Genomic DNA, 13,078 nt, shown 5'->3' with positions numbered 1-13,078 from the left:
CTATTTATTTCCCTAGAGATCAAAGCAGTTCACATCTACTAAAACTATGACATATGTCATAATACAATATAAAAACAATTAAAAACATTCAATTAGAATTACAACTATTCAATAGGATTATCTAAAAACAACTATAAACTATCAACGTATCTTAATCTAATTGGGGAATACTTTCTCTACAGAGAGTCAGGAGGGTATGCTTGCTGGAAGAGATAGGTTTTCAATGCCTTTTTAAAGGCTTCCAGTGTACCACTAAAGCGGATCTCTTCCGGGAGTGCGTTCCAAAGAGTAGGCGCTATTGCTGTATAAGCTCTTTGATGTTGTTGCCAGTCTCATCTTAGGGTGTTCGAGTAGCAATTTCCCCGTTGTTCTAAGGGTGCGGGGCGGATTGTGTAAGGAGAGACGTTCCCTCAAGTAACTCGGGCCTGAGAACATCTAGATAGCAATTCCATAATCACAAGAAGTCAACATGGGTTTCAGAGAAACAAGTCATGCCAGACAAATCTGATCTAATAATAATAATAATAATAATAATAATAATAAGGTATTTGTATCCCACCCCTCTGAGAACAATCAGGGCGGCTAACAAGTTAAAAATATACAACATATCAAATCCCTGGTATCCTCCCCCCCTTAAAAAGGTATTAAATCTAACAAAGAATTGAAACCATACAGGTTAAAACTGACCGAAGGGTCAAACAACAAGACAATACAACAGAACAATAATCAATACAACAGTGATCAATGGGAGCAGCAGTATCTCTTTATGGGAGTTTCCTGAGGCCGGGTTGGCTATTCTGGAAAGGCCTGCCAGAAGAGATCCATCTTAACAGCCTTTTTAAAGCTGTCTAAGGATGTAAGCAGACGGATCTCATCCGGCAGGCCGTTCCACAGTCTGGGGGCAACGATGGAAAATGCCCTCTGGGAGGTAGCTGACAGCCTAGATTTTTGTGGCTGAAGTAGGCCTCTCCCAGAGGAACGTGAGCAGGAAGGATTGTAGGGGAGAAAGCGGTCCCGAAGATAATTTGGACCCAAGCCATTTAGGGCTTGATCTCTTTCTTTGATAAAATTACCAGCTTGGTAGATGAAGGGAATGCTGTGGATATACAGTGGTACCCCGGGATACGAATGCGCCACCTTACGAAATTTCCGGGTTACGAAGGTTATTTCGGGTTACGAAAAATTTTTTGGTGCTTTTCGGCGCTTTTTCGCACGAAATCGCGGCTTTCGCTATTAGCGCCTATGGCTTTTTCAGCTTACGAAGATTTTCGGGTTACGAACGCGGCGGCGGAACGAATTAAATTCGTAACCCGGGGTACCACTGTAGTATATCTTGATTTCAGTAAGGCCTTTGACAAGGTTTCCCAGGACATTCTTGCAAACAAACTTGTAAAATGTGCGCTAGACAAGGTAACTGTCACATGGATTTGTAATTGGTTGACTGGCCGAACCCAAAGGGTGCTCAACAATGGCTCCTTTTCATCCTGGAGAAAAGAGACCAGTGGGGTCCCACAGGGGTCTGTCCTGGGCGCAGTGTTATTCAACATCTTTATGAATGACTTGGAGGACAGAATTGGGGGCATACTCATCAAATTTGCAGATGACACTAAATTAGGAGAAATAGCTAATACTTCAGAGAAGAGAATAAAAATTCAAAATGACCATAATAGACCAGAAAACTGGGCCAAAGCTAACCAAATGAAATTCAACACAGAGAAATGTAAGGTACTGTACTTAGGGCGGAAAAATAAAATGCACAGATACAGGATGGGGGACACCTAGCTGAATGAAACTACATGTGAAAGGGATCTAGGAGTCCAAGTAGACCACAAATTGAACATGAGTCAACAGTGTGATGCAGCAGCTAAAAAGGCCAATGCAATTTTAGGCTGCATCAATAAAAGTATAGTGTCTAGAGCAAGAGAAGTAATAGTGCCACTCTATTCTGCTTTGGTCAGGCCCCACCTAGAATATTGTATCCAGTTCTGGTCACCACAATTCAGAAAGGACATTGAGAAACTGGAGCGTGTCCAGAGGAGAGCGAGTAAAATGGTGAAGGGTCTGGAAACCATGTCCTATAAGGAACGACTTAGGGAGCTGGGGATGTTTAGCCTGGAGAAAAAGAAGGTTAAGAGGCGATATGATAGCCCTGTTTAAATTTGAAGGGATGTCATATTGAGGAAGGAGCAAGCTTGTTTTTTGCTGCCCCAGAGAACAGAACCCGGAATAATAGATGCAAGCTACAGGAAAGGAGGTTCCACCTCAACATTAGGAGGAACTTCCTGACAGTAAGGGCTGTTTGACAGTGGAATAAACTCCCTTGGAGTGTGGTGGAGTCTCCTTCTTTGAAGGTCTTTAAGCAGAGGCTGGATGGCCATCTGTCAGGGATGCTTTGATTGAGAGTTCCTGCATGGCAGAATGGGGTTGGACAAGATGGCCCTTCTAGTCTCTTCCAACTCTACAATTCTATGATCCTATATAGAGTCAAATCATTTTCAAAGCCTTTTTGCATCAGTGGCTATACTACAGACCATTGAGTACTATGGAAAATTCTGTGACAGGCTGAATTCCTACAGTGCAGATTAGCTTTTTGACCACCACCTCCTCCTACACAAACACACTCAACTCTCCCTAAAGCTTCACACTGCAGGGTAAGATCAGCAGCAGAGTTAAGCAGCCTTTCAGTGCAACCTGTATGCCATCTTTAGGAAGTCTGATGATCTTTCAACCAGGGATTTTAGATTTCATTGTTCCTTTCCAGAGGATTTTCTTATGGGCTTTACACAAATAGTCATCTGACAGATCTGGAATGTTTTCTCTACTGCCATCAATTAAAAAAAAAACAACAACCTCTATTAACTAAAAAGCCTGGAAAAACAGACCATTCAAAACCTGTTTTCTGGAATTTTTTAATTATCTTAAAATCTATTTCATGATCTGATCACTTACACCATCTACCTAAGCGGCAATTGCAAGGGATATAACAAGAATAATATCAAGGGCTAAGAAAACAATGTTTTCACAGCCAAAATAATATTCTAGATTTCATATTTATAATGCATGATTATTGTTAATCTACAGTGCTATATAAATATAATAATAATAATAGTTAGGAATTTTGGTATGTAAATTGCAAATTTTTCTGAAAGGTAGCAAATTCATGATCCACAGATGTCAGTATCTGATGAGATAGCTAATCTACAGACTTCTGCAATTAATAGTGTTAGTACTTTATTAACAGTACAGACAAATACACACCAAAAATTTATTCCCATATTTGATACCTAATATCTTGACATTCTTCATAGCAACAAACTAGCCAATATGCTACATGCACAGGCCTAACCAAATGGCAGGTCTAGTTGTAGCATAATTTTCAGAGACAGTTCTGTTCCTCTCCTTTTAACTGTATTGTACTATAAAGCTCCCCACAGGCAATATGACACAAGAGTTTTGATGCCATTAAAACAAAAATGTTCCTTCTCTCTTGTGACAGAGGTTATTGCCAAAGGATGCTGTCTGTCTCTGGATGGCTGAATCAGTGAATGTGGGAAACTGTGGATAAAAAGATGAATATGTCAAATCACAAGGGGCATAAAACCCTTAACTTTCTTTAATCCACTTCCAACGAAGTGTGAAACGAAATCGTAACAACATATGTGATATTTAAAATATGAGGCTTTCATCATATACCCCTTCTCTTAATCAGCACCTGTCTAAATTAATTCAGTCACAACATTTACATGCTGTTTTCTTGAGATCTTGTTTTGCTTTGCTTATTTTATGTCTGGATGTTTCTCAGTACAAATCATGCAAAGGCAAGCCCAGATGCTGACAAAGAAGCTACAGCTACAAAGAAGTGTTGAAGGAGTGCTTTAAAATGAACTGTAGTGAGACTAAAATGTGTAATATAAAGCTGTGTATTATACACATCAAGCCTAAATATCTGAAAAAAACAGATCCTGTCTGATCATGGAAGCTAAGCACGGCCAGGTCTAGGTAGTATTGGGAAGGCAAACTTCCAGGAAAAGCAAGTGCTGTAGAGGTTACCTTCAGAGGAAAGCAAAGGCAGACTTCCTCTCAATAAACCTTGTCATGTAAACCCTATCATTCACTTGCCATAAGTGGGAACTGACTTGAAGGCACATAAACACAATCATATGGACTGGGTAGGGCAAAGTGAAAAACACTTAGATCTGTCTGTCTGTCTATCTATCTATCCATCCATCCATCCATCTATCTATCCATCTATCTATCTATCTACCGACCTACCTACCTACCTACCTATCACCCACTATCTAAAGAACTCAAAGCTGTATGCAAAAAAAATCAAACCTGACTAATTTAACATATCACACAATAAAAATCAGGGGTTTAAAAAAGGCATTTTCCCGGGACATTCACACGATCATGGGAAAGGTTTTCCCATGACGTTGCGATTAGAGAGGACTTATCCCAAGAAGAATCAGGAATGCTCCAGCAACAAATCATTCACAAGGAAATTCCATGAATGAATTGTTTCTGGAGCATTCTTGGTTCTTGCTGGGATAAGTCCTCTCTAAGTGGAATGTGTGGGAAAATCTTTCCAGTGATTATGCAAATGTCCCGGGAAAATGCCTTTTCAAATCCCCGTTTTTCTCCTGATTTCCCCTGTGTGATAAAGTCCCTAGTGTAAAGAACAAAATGATTTTAAAAGGTTAAATATATACTGAAAAATTTAATAATTTTAAAATGACAGATTACAACTGGTTAAAATAGTTTAAAACTATTTAAACGCATGCACATGTGAAGGTTTGTGTAAAATTAATTAGGCTCCAAAGGCTTCAATGAATGATCACATTTTTACTTGATGCTGGAATGGCAACAATGTTAGTTGAGGAGGGCATTCCATAATTGGGATGCCATAGCAGAGAAAGACGTTTCCTGCATCCTTCCACAGTGTATTGCTCTAACTGATGGGACACAGAAGAGGGCCCATCCAGCAGATTTCAGTTCTTGGGCAAAAATATATAGGGAGCAGCATTCCTTCAAGTAGTGAGGTCTCAAGCTCTGTAGAGCTTTGATTGTCATTACTAGCACTTTTGAGTTCAGACAAGAAGTGTGTTGGTGACAATGCAATTCCTTTAAGATTGGCATTATATTATTTTTGTATGACTTGTCAGCTGCTGCATTTTTCACTTGCCATGGTTTCTGAGTTGTTTTTAAGGACAGCTCCATGGAGAGTGTATTGCAGCAATATAATCGGGAAGTTAGCAGAGTATGGACTATTGTTGCCAAGTTGTCTCTGTCCTGGAAAGACCACAGATGACAGACCAGTTGAAGCTGGCACCAAAAACGGTGAGCCATAGAGTCCAATTGTGCCTCCAGTGACAAACATGGATCTAAGAGTATTCCCAAAATGCACACCTGCTTCTTCCAGGGGAGTGCAACCCCAGGACACATAATTTACCCAATTTCAGGAACTGCGAATCATCAATCCACAGAACCTCCATCTTATCAAGATTCAGCTTCAGTTTATTGCCCTTCACCTAGTCCATTATAACATCAAAATACTGGCCCAGTACCTGCACAACCCTATGTGCCTCTGACGATAAGGAGTAGAGCTCAGTGTCACCCGCAGTGTCACGAAATCCACTCCAAATCACCTTAAGACCTCCTCCAGTAGCTTCACTAGCTTTATATATGACTATGCAGAGTTCTGCAATTTCTAAGTGCATAAGAAATTGGGATACCCCTCTCTTGTCAGCTTACCACATTCTAACAAATCCACTGAATTATGTAAGAGTTCGCCTCAGTTTCTGTGTGCAGCCATACCCATATTATGCTCTTTTCAGTGAAAATTGTATTCTCTCACCTTATGTTAATCAGCCATGAAGCTACCTTCCCCCTGAACTTCTACCGCATAATCTTCAGTAACATAATTCTCCTTAGCAACACAGCTCTTACTAAAACAAGCATCCTTCTACTCCTACAGAATCCTAAAGGCAACCCAAGATCTGTCTTTCCTCATGAAAACACCACGTGCTTTTCTCATCCAAGGCACATTCTTCTCCTACGCCTTCTGTAAAACATGTTGATTTTTCTGAGAAAACGTGCTAATTTTTTTAATGGCAGAAAAAAGAAAAAAAGAAGAATCAACTGGCTGTAAAACAAATTGTGAAGCAAACTGTCTTTTTCAGAATCTGGTAAGCAATTAAGATTTTTTTTGCATGGGGGGGGCTGTTAAAATTAAAAACATATTGTGTCATCAGCACTATTTCTATCTACAAATTAATAAGATCTTTCCACTGATAATTCGTCACTAGGAAGTAAAGAAAACTGGAATATGAATGAGTGGTGCAATTAAATACTTATTTGAAAAGGTTCAAGGCATTAATCAACAGACTAGTTGATTATCTGACTAGTCAATTAGTTTACTATTAGTCACACCTTAAGATCAATACATCAATATATCTCTATCAAGCTATATCTATTGATAAGAAAATAGAATGTGTCATTGTACTATTGTGGCGACAATGTAATGGATCTACAATTTCCTCCCATCAACAGTGGGATGCCTTCTGTTCAAAGAAAGTTAACTAATCCAGCAGACATATTTGAGGGTAACCAGGCTGACCATGCAAAATACAACAAAATACAAAATTCACAAAAGGAGCAGCCCCCCCCCCCAGCATAAAATATGTCATGCAAGCTTTGGAGGCTCTGCTGGCTACTTCATCAGTCAAAAGATGTTTTAAAGTCATACTGGAGAAGAAAAGTGACAATGGTAGAGTCACAGGCCTACATTTTGTAACAGATGAGGATTCTGTTTATCAGCTATGTTGGTCTAGAATACAGACAGAGGCCACTTCCTTTGTTGGCCATGTGGGCACCAGGCACAAAGGACTATAAAAGACAGGTAATAACATTTCAGCTCCATTAGCCAAAAAAAGTAACTTCCCTTGAAATCCAAGTTGTTCCTGTCCTGTGCGAAGCTAACTGTTCCTTTCATAGGCAGAGAAAACTCAATTTCTCAAGAAGTCCCTTTACTGTTACATCTGTAAAACTGTTTAGGTGCTCTACAGGTAAAACATGCCAATTGTAGTGCAAATGGAAGAGTTTTACCTTTGCTGGAAGTAAAAACCACAAAGAGTCCATTAACTCCCAGTCTATTAACTCCCATTTTCTTAAAGTTCCCCCTGATGTAGCAACATTTGGTATCTTCAAATCCAAGGAACATATTCAGGGTATTTCAGAACAGAGACATATTCAGGGGTTTCAGCAGAATACTTAGAATAATAGAATCATAGAATCGTAGAGTTGGAAGAGACCACTAGGGCCATCCAGTCCAACCCCCTGCCATGCAGGAAATCCAAATCAAAGCATCCCTGACAGATGGCCATCCAGCCTCTGTTTAAAGACCTCCAAGGAAGGAGACTCTATCACCCTCCGAGGGAGTGCATTCCACTGTCGAACAGCCCTTACTGTCAGGAAGTTCCTCCTAATGTTCAGGTGGAATCTCTTTTCCTGTAGCTTGCATCCATTGTTCCGGGTCCTGTTCTCTGGAGCAGCAGAAAACAAGCTTGCTCCCTCTTCAATATGACATCCCTTCAAATATTTAAACTTCCATTAGTGTAATGAGGAAGAAGGCAATTTTCACCAATTCCTGACTCTGCCTTTGGCACTCTGTCTCCCTCTCTCTGGGGGGCCTTCGGTAATACAATCTGCTCTCCTCATATATAAGGGATCTGTTCTGAAACACACACACCCCGCCGTATGGGGAAAAGAGTGTATGCTCAAGCCCCAGAGAAAATAATAGGGCATGTGCTCACAGCAGCGCATGCTCATGGCAGCATGGGTACGCGCCCCATTACTTTTGCCGGGGCTTGCCTTTCACATAAGCTCAAAGCCATGGAAGGCAAGCAGGTCAACAGGGGGAGGGATAATTAGTGAACAGCATTTTCCCTTCTTTGTTGCTGAGTGATATGTGAGCAGAAATTAGCTCAAAGCAGCTAACAACATCCCTAAAAACACAGTGAACAAGAAAACCATAACAATCATAGAATCATAGAGTTGGAATAGACCGCACAGGCCATCCAGTCCAACCCCCTGCCATGCAGGAAATCCAAATCAAAGCATTCCCAACAGATGGCCATCTAGCCTCTGCTTAAAGACCTCCAAGGTCATCACCAAAAACAAATGAGACAATAAAACCAATAGGCAATTAACATTAAACAAAAAAGAAAAGGCAGCATATTGCTTGCTTCAAAAATGCAAATATGATTGTCATAATTATTAAATTACAATTTGCTTAATCAGATTGCAGCCCTAGTAATGAACACCTAAACAGTACAATATGATTGATAAATGTGACAGGGACCCGTGATTCACATGGGATAATAATGCAGCACACTGAGTGATGTATTTTTGAGATGTATTACTGGAAAAGAGTATTGAGGATACCATGGTTGGCCAAACAGACAAACAATTGGTCCTAGAACAAATCAAGCCCAAACTCTCCCTGGAAGTCAAAATGACTAAATTGACGCTGCCATACTTCAGCCACATCATGAGAAGGCATGCCTCATTAGAAATGACAATAATGCTAGGGAAGATAGAGGGCAATAGAAAGAGAGGAAGATCTCATGCCAGGCGGATATACTGAGGGAGACCATGGGCCTGCAGGACCTGAGCAGAGAGACAGAGGATGGGGGGCTTGGAGATGTGTCATTCACAGGGTCACCATATGTCAAGACTGACTGTAAGGCAGCTAACAACAAAACTAGATTGGAGAACAACTCTGTTCCTATCTGCTCCAAGAGCTCTATACCCCCTTGCCAATGTACAGCTGTCTGCTTATCTAATCTGCTGGGGAAACTGAGCAAGGGATGCGGTGGCTTAGAGGTTAAGATGCCAATTCTGACGACTGAAACATCGGAAGGTTGGCAGTTCAAGGCCTGAGTGCTGCATGATGGGGCGAGTTCCTATCACTAGTCCCAGCTACAGCCAACCTAGCAGTTCAAAAGTGTGCAAATGCAAGTAGATAAATAGATACCATTTAGGTGGAAGGTAACAGTGTTCTGTGCAGTCATGCCACATAGCCACCAGAGTAATCCTTGGACAACTCTGGCTCTTCAGCTTAGTAACAGAGTACCGCCCCCTACAATCAGTTACGACTAGACTGAATGTCAAGGGACTACTTTTACCTTTATCGTCTATTATCCCCTCTGTTGTAAACCGATCGGATTCCCAGTGATTGGGCAGTATATAAATAAATCCTATTATTTACCTTTACCTTCAAGCAAGGGACCACACCTCCAAACACTTGCTAAAAAGTCACTTCTAAGAAATGTGTTCCACAACACCATCTCACCATTGCTCACATATGGATGGTTGGCTTCAGTGCATCAGTATTTTCATTCTTCTTAAAAGTAACTTTCCACACTCTGGTTCTAAGACTGGGTTAAGATTTCACTAGAAAAACCAGCAGGGCAATCTCATGCTTCCTTACTTGAAAGTAAATCCCACTGTGATCACTGGGTGTTCATAGGTCTCTATACCATCTTAAGAGATAGCACCATGATCTTCATTGTTGTACAGCCTTGCAAATAAAAGCCCAGCAGAAGATTTCATAAACAACTCTTAAATTCTACCAGAATGGTGTGAAGGACAAGACAATAGTTCCAGCGTCTCCAGTAAGAACCACTGCTCTCTTTTCTCCCTTTCCGCTGCTTAGCTTCCATTTAAATTTCCCACAATACCCTGTAAGCAATGCTAAATTCATGTTAGCAGTTTAAAAGGAGTGCCTACATCTATCTAAGTGCTATTCACAGTACTATTGCCTGCTTTTGCCCCCTGCATTTAGATAAGGCCACCAAACAACACACTGATAAACCTTGGAAGTAACAACGCATATGTAATATAGCTGCAAATTACTTTTATTTGTCATGAAAACCATATTTCAAAAGCAACGTAAGTGGGATGCAAAATATGCATGTGTGAGATGCTTTTGTGTGTATGTAGTGTACTTTATCCTTTACAAAAGCATTTTTAAGCATTTTGAGCAGAATGTTGCAAGTTTTACACTATGTTCATCAATTCTATTCTTAGAGAGAGAGAGAGAGAAGTAGTACAATAAGCAGCATGGTGGTTTGTGACATTAATGAATTGTTTTTGGAGCTTTTAAATGAGCCCCATAGGGCCTGTACAGACAGGCCAAAATAAAGCTACTTCAGGTCACTTTGGTGGTATGCTGTTTAAATTATGCATGCGTCCTAAGAGTCCAGACGCCACGTCAAAGCCACACTCCAGTCCTAAGGACTGGAGTATGGCTATGGCGCAGCTTCTGGCCTCTTAAGATGCGTGTGTCATTTAAACAACATAATTCCAAAGTGACTCGAAGCAGCTTTATTGTGGCTGTCTGTACGGGCCCATAATTACTTTTCTTAAAGCAACTTTGCAAGGATGTTACGATGGGGGGGAAAACACCAATACATTACACTTTTAAATAATACAAAAGATTCAAAAATACAGGGCGTCCTCAAAAAATGTAGTGGGCCTTTCGTATCTGCTGGGGTATGTTTCGTGGATGCTCAAGTCACATTATATATATTAGTCAAATGAAATGTTGCCCCTTGTATAAAATAGCAAAATGAAGTCCCCTTTTTGGATTGTTTTTTAAAACTGTGGATGGTTGATTCCATGGATACAGAGGGCCAACTGTACACACCCCTAGCAGCTTCTTCTTATGAAGCTATTTTAAATATAGAGTTTATGCCACAAAACCAAATACACTTGAAAAATTAAAGATTACAATATTAAAGAAGCCTTGTGAAATTGCAAGAGAAACTCTAAGGCTGTCTGCACTGTAGAAATAATCTATTTTGACACTGCTTTAACTGCCAGGGATCTGTGCTATGGAATTCTGGGAACTGTAGTTTTGTGAGGTACTTGGTTTTCTCTGTCAGAGTGCTCTGGTGCCACAATAGACTACAGTTCCCAGCATTCTCTTAACACTGAGACATAGCAGTTAAAATGATGACAAACTGGATTATTTCTGCAATGCGGATGCAGCCTTTAAGTGGGGTTTACAACTCTGTGCTTTGACAATGCAAGCAGTACATTGCTGCGCAAGGATGACAATTCGAACACCTTAAAATTGTAATTTAAGATGGAATTTGTAACTGATTAAGTCAGCATTACATTTACTCTGCAATATAAATTTGTTTACTCAGCCTTCAAATAATCACCATAGTTACTATTAGCTGTTAAATTGGGGGGGGGGGGTTGTTGGATTGGATTGATGGGGAAATAAAGGTGGGTGTAAAGTTAGCTTGGGAGGTTAGTCTACATAGGTTTCTGACTCCTAATCCAACTGGCTGTGGGTGTCACACATTCCGAATCCCTCTCTGTGCAATGATGTAAAAATATATAAGATATTATGATATGTAACCAATCAGAATGCCACAAACATGGTATGTGTTGGCCATGCACTAGGAACACTAAAAAAGAGTGGTCCTTGGTATAGATGTGGCTGTGTTATCCCCAGGTATCATAGGCGTGGTACAGACGGTGCTATACGCGTGCTTATGGTGTGCTAGGGTTACGGGACTGCGCAGCAACCACACAGTCCCTAACCTTAGCACATACTGGTGGCAGCATAATGGCGGTGCCCCATGGACTCAGACATAACTGGTGTGGGTTCTTTTTCCTGAGGAGGGAAACCGTGCAGTTTGGCGTCTGCGGCTTCCCTCTGCAGGAAAAAACACCACCGCCAGCCTGGACACAATGCAAGGTATGTACTGGACCACAGTTTTGTGAACAAATATTGTCTTTCCTAATTCAAATAACAAATCAAATTACAGTATAAAGCTATGTGGCACGTTACTATTGCTGACTGTGTTTGTCAGAGAAAATGAGTTTGCTCCATAAGGATCTCATTTCCTTATTCTTTATGGTAGCATGTTTAGAGATTGCAGCCTGCTTGGGAAATTTGAAGGGTATCTTTATTAGAGGACAAACAGACTGTGTGTGTGTGTGTGTGTGTGTGTGTGTGTGTGTGTGTATAACAGCATTACTAGAAAAGTTGACTTATAAACTAAAAGCAGTTGGAGGAGAAAACAGCTAATTTCCAGACATTTGGTAAGTACAAACTTTTTTCTCTCTAAACAGAGCGATTCCTTGTCATATGGACCACCAATATAACACCTGATGGACTAGATGAGTGCTTTTTAAATGTTGGCTTCAATTTCTAAACACAAACCTAACCCTTAAAAGCTTTAAAGATCCCCATATCACAGCTGTCTAGCCAGTGCGTGTCATGTCAGTACCAACTTATTGTCATTTCTCTGTTATTCACTTCATTCTTTTTGTGTTTTAAGTCGTATTGTACACCTAAAAAAAAGAATAGGAAAATTAAGTGACTTTCCAAGTTCTGCACTTTGCTCCCTCAATCAGGGAGCTGGCCTAGATTAACCCAAATGAGTTTGCAAATTTACACAGACAGACACATGAAAAATCAATCTTGGATGAATTTCAAAACCAGTTGGCACTTATTTCCTAAGGAGAGGCACGTTAATGTTTTCAAACAGGTATCGCTATCAATTATAAAATGATATATGATTAAATCGTGTACTGAGAAGGGTCGACCTTCAGCTACAATGATGAGGCCTTCCCATGTAGTTATAAATGATCTTAATAATGAAGAGGGTGAATGGCCGAAGTCCAAAAACTCATTTTTCATTACAATGAGGCTAATCAGAGGAGCAAACCATTACTTGCTCTTTAACAACACACACTCTTTTCTTTGCTTATGGTTTTCATCAATTTAATATAGGACAAATGAACTGTACTTACAAATAACTAAAATGTATTTTTGCTTGAGCAGCACAGGGATTTTCTGCTTTGATTGGTAAGATTGTTCCCAAATTATATATTGTATGATGAAATTTTCATTATGTTAAGTTTTAAATGAGGAAGATGAAGAAAGGTATTATCCCCTCTGTTGTAAGCTGCCCGGATTCCCAGTGATTGGGCAGCATATAAATACATTATTATTATTATTATTATTATTATTATTATTATTATTATTATTATTATT

The 13,078-nt window shown here is 40.1% G+C and overlaps 1 protein-coding gene across 5 annotated transcripts in view; it reads right to left on the bottom strand.

Annotated features, from left to right (window-relative positions):
* MAP3K5 (mitogen-activated protein kinase kinase kinase 5) overlaps positions 1 to 13,078 on the bottom strand; it is a 185,618-nt gene that overhangs the window by 123,432 nt on the left and 49,108 nt on the right. The window lies entirely within an intron of this gene.

Source organism: Sceloporus undulatus, chromosome 1, assembly GCF_019175285.1.
Source record: "Sceloporus undulatus isolate JIND9_A2432 ecotype Alabama chromosome 1, SceUnd_v1.1, whole genome shotgun sequence".
In the NCBI taxonomy this organism is placed as follows: Eukaryota; Metazoa; Chordata; class Lepidosauria; order Squamata; family Phrynosomatidae; genus Sceloporus; species Sceloporus undulatus.
The sequence above is the reverse complement of the archived record's forward strand: the minus strand, read 5'-3'. Positions and strand labels throughout refer to the sequence as shown.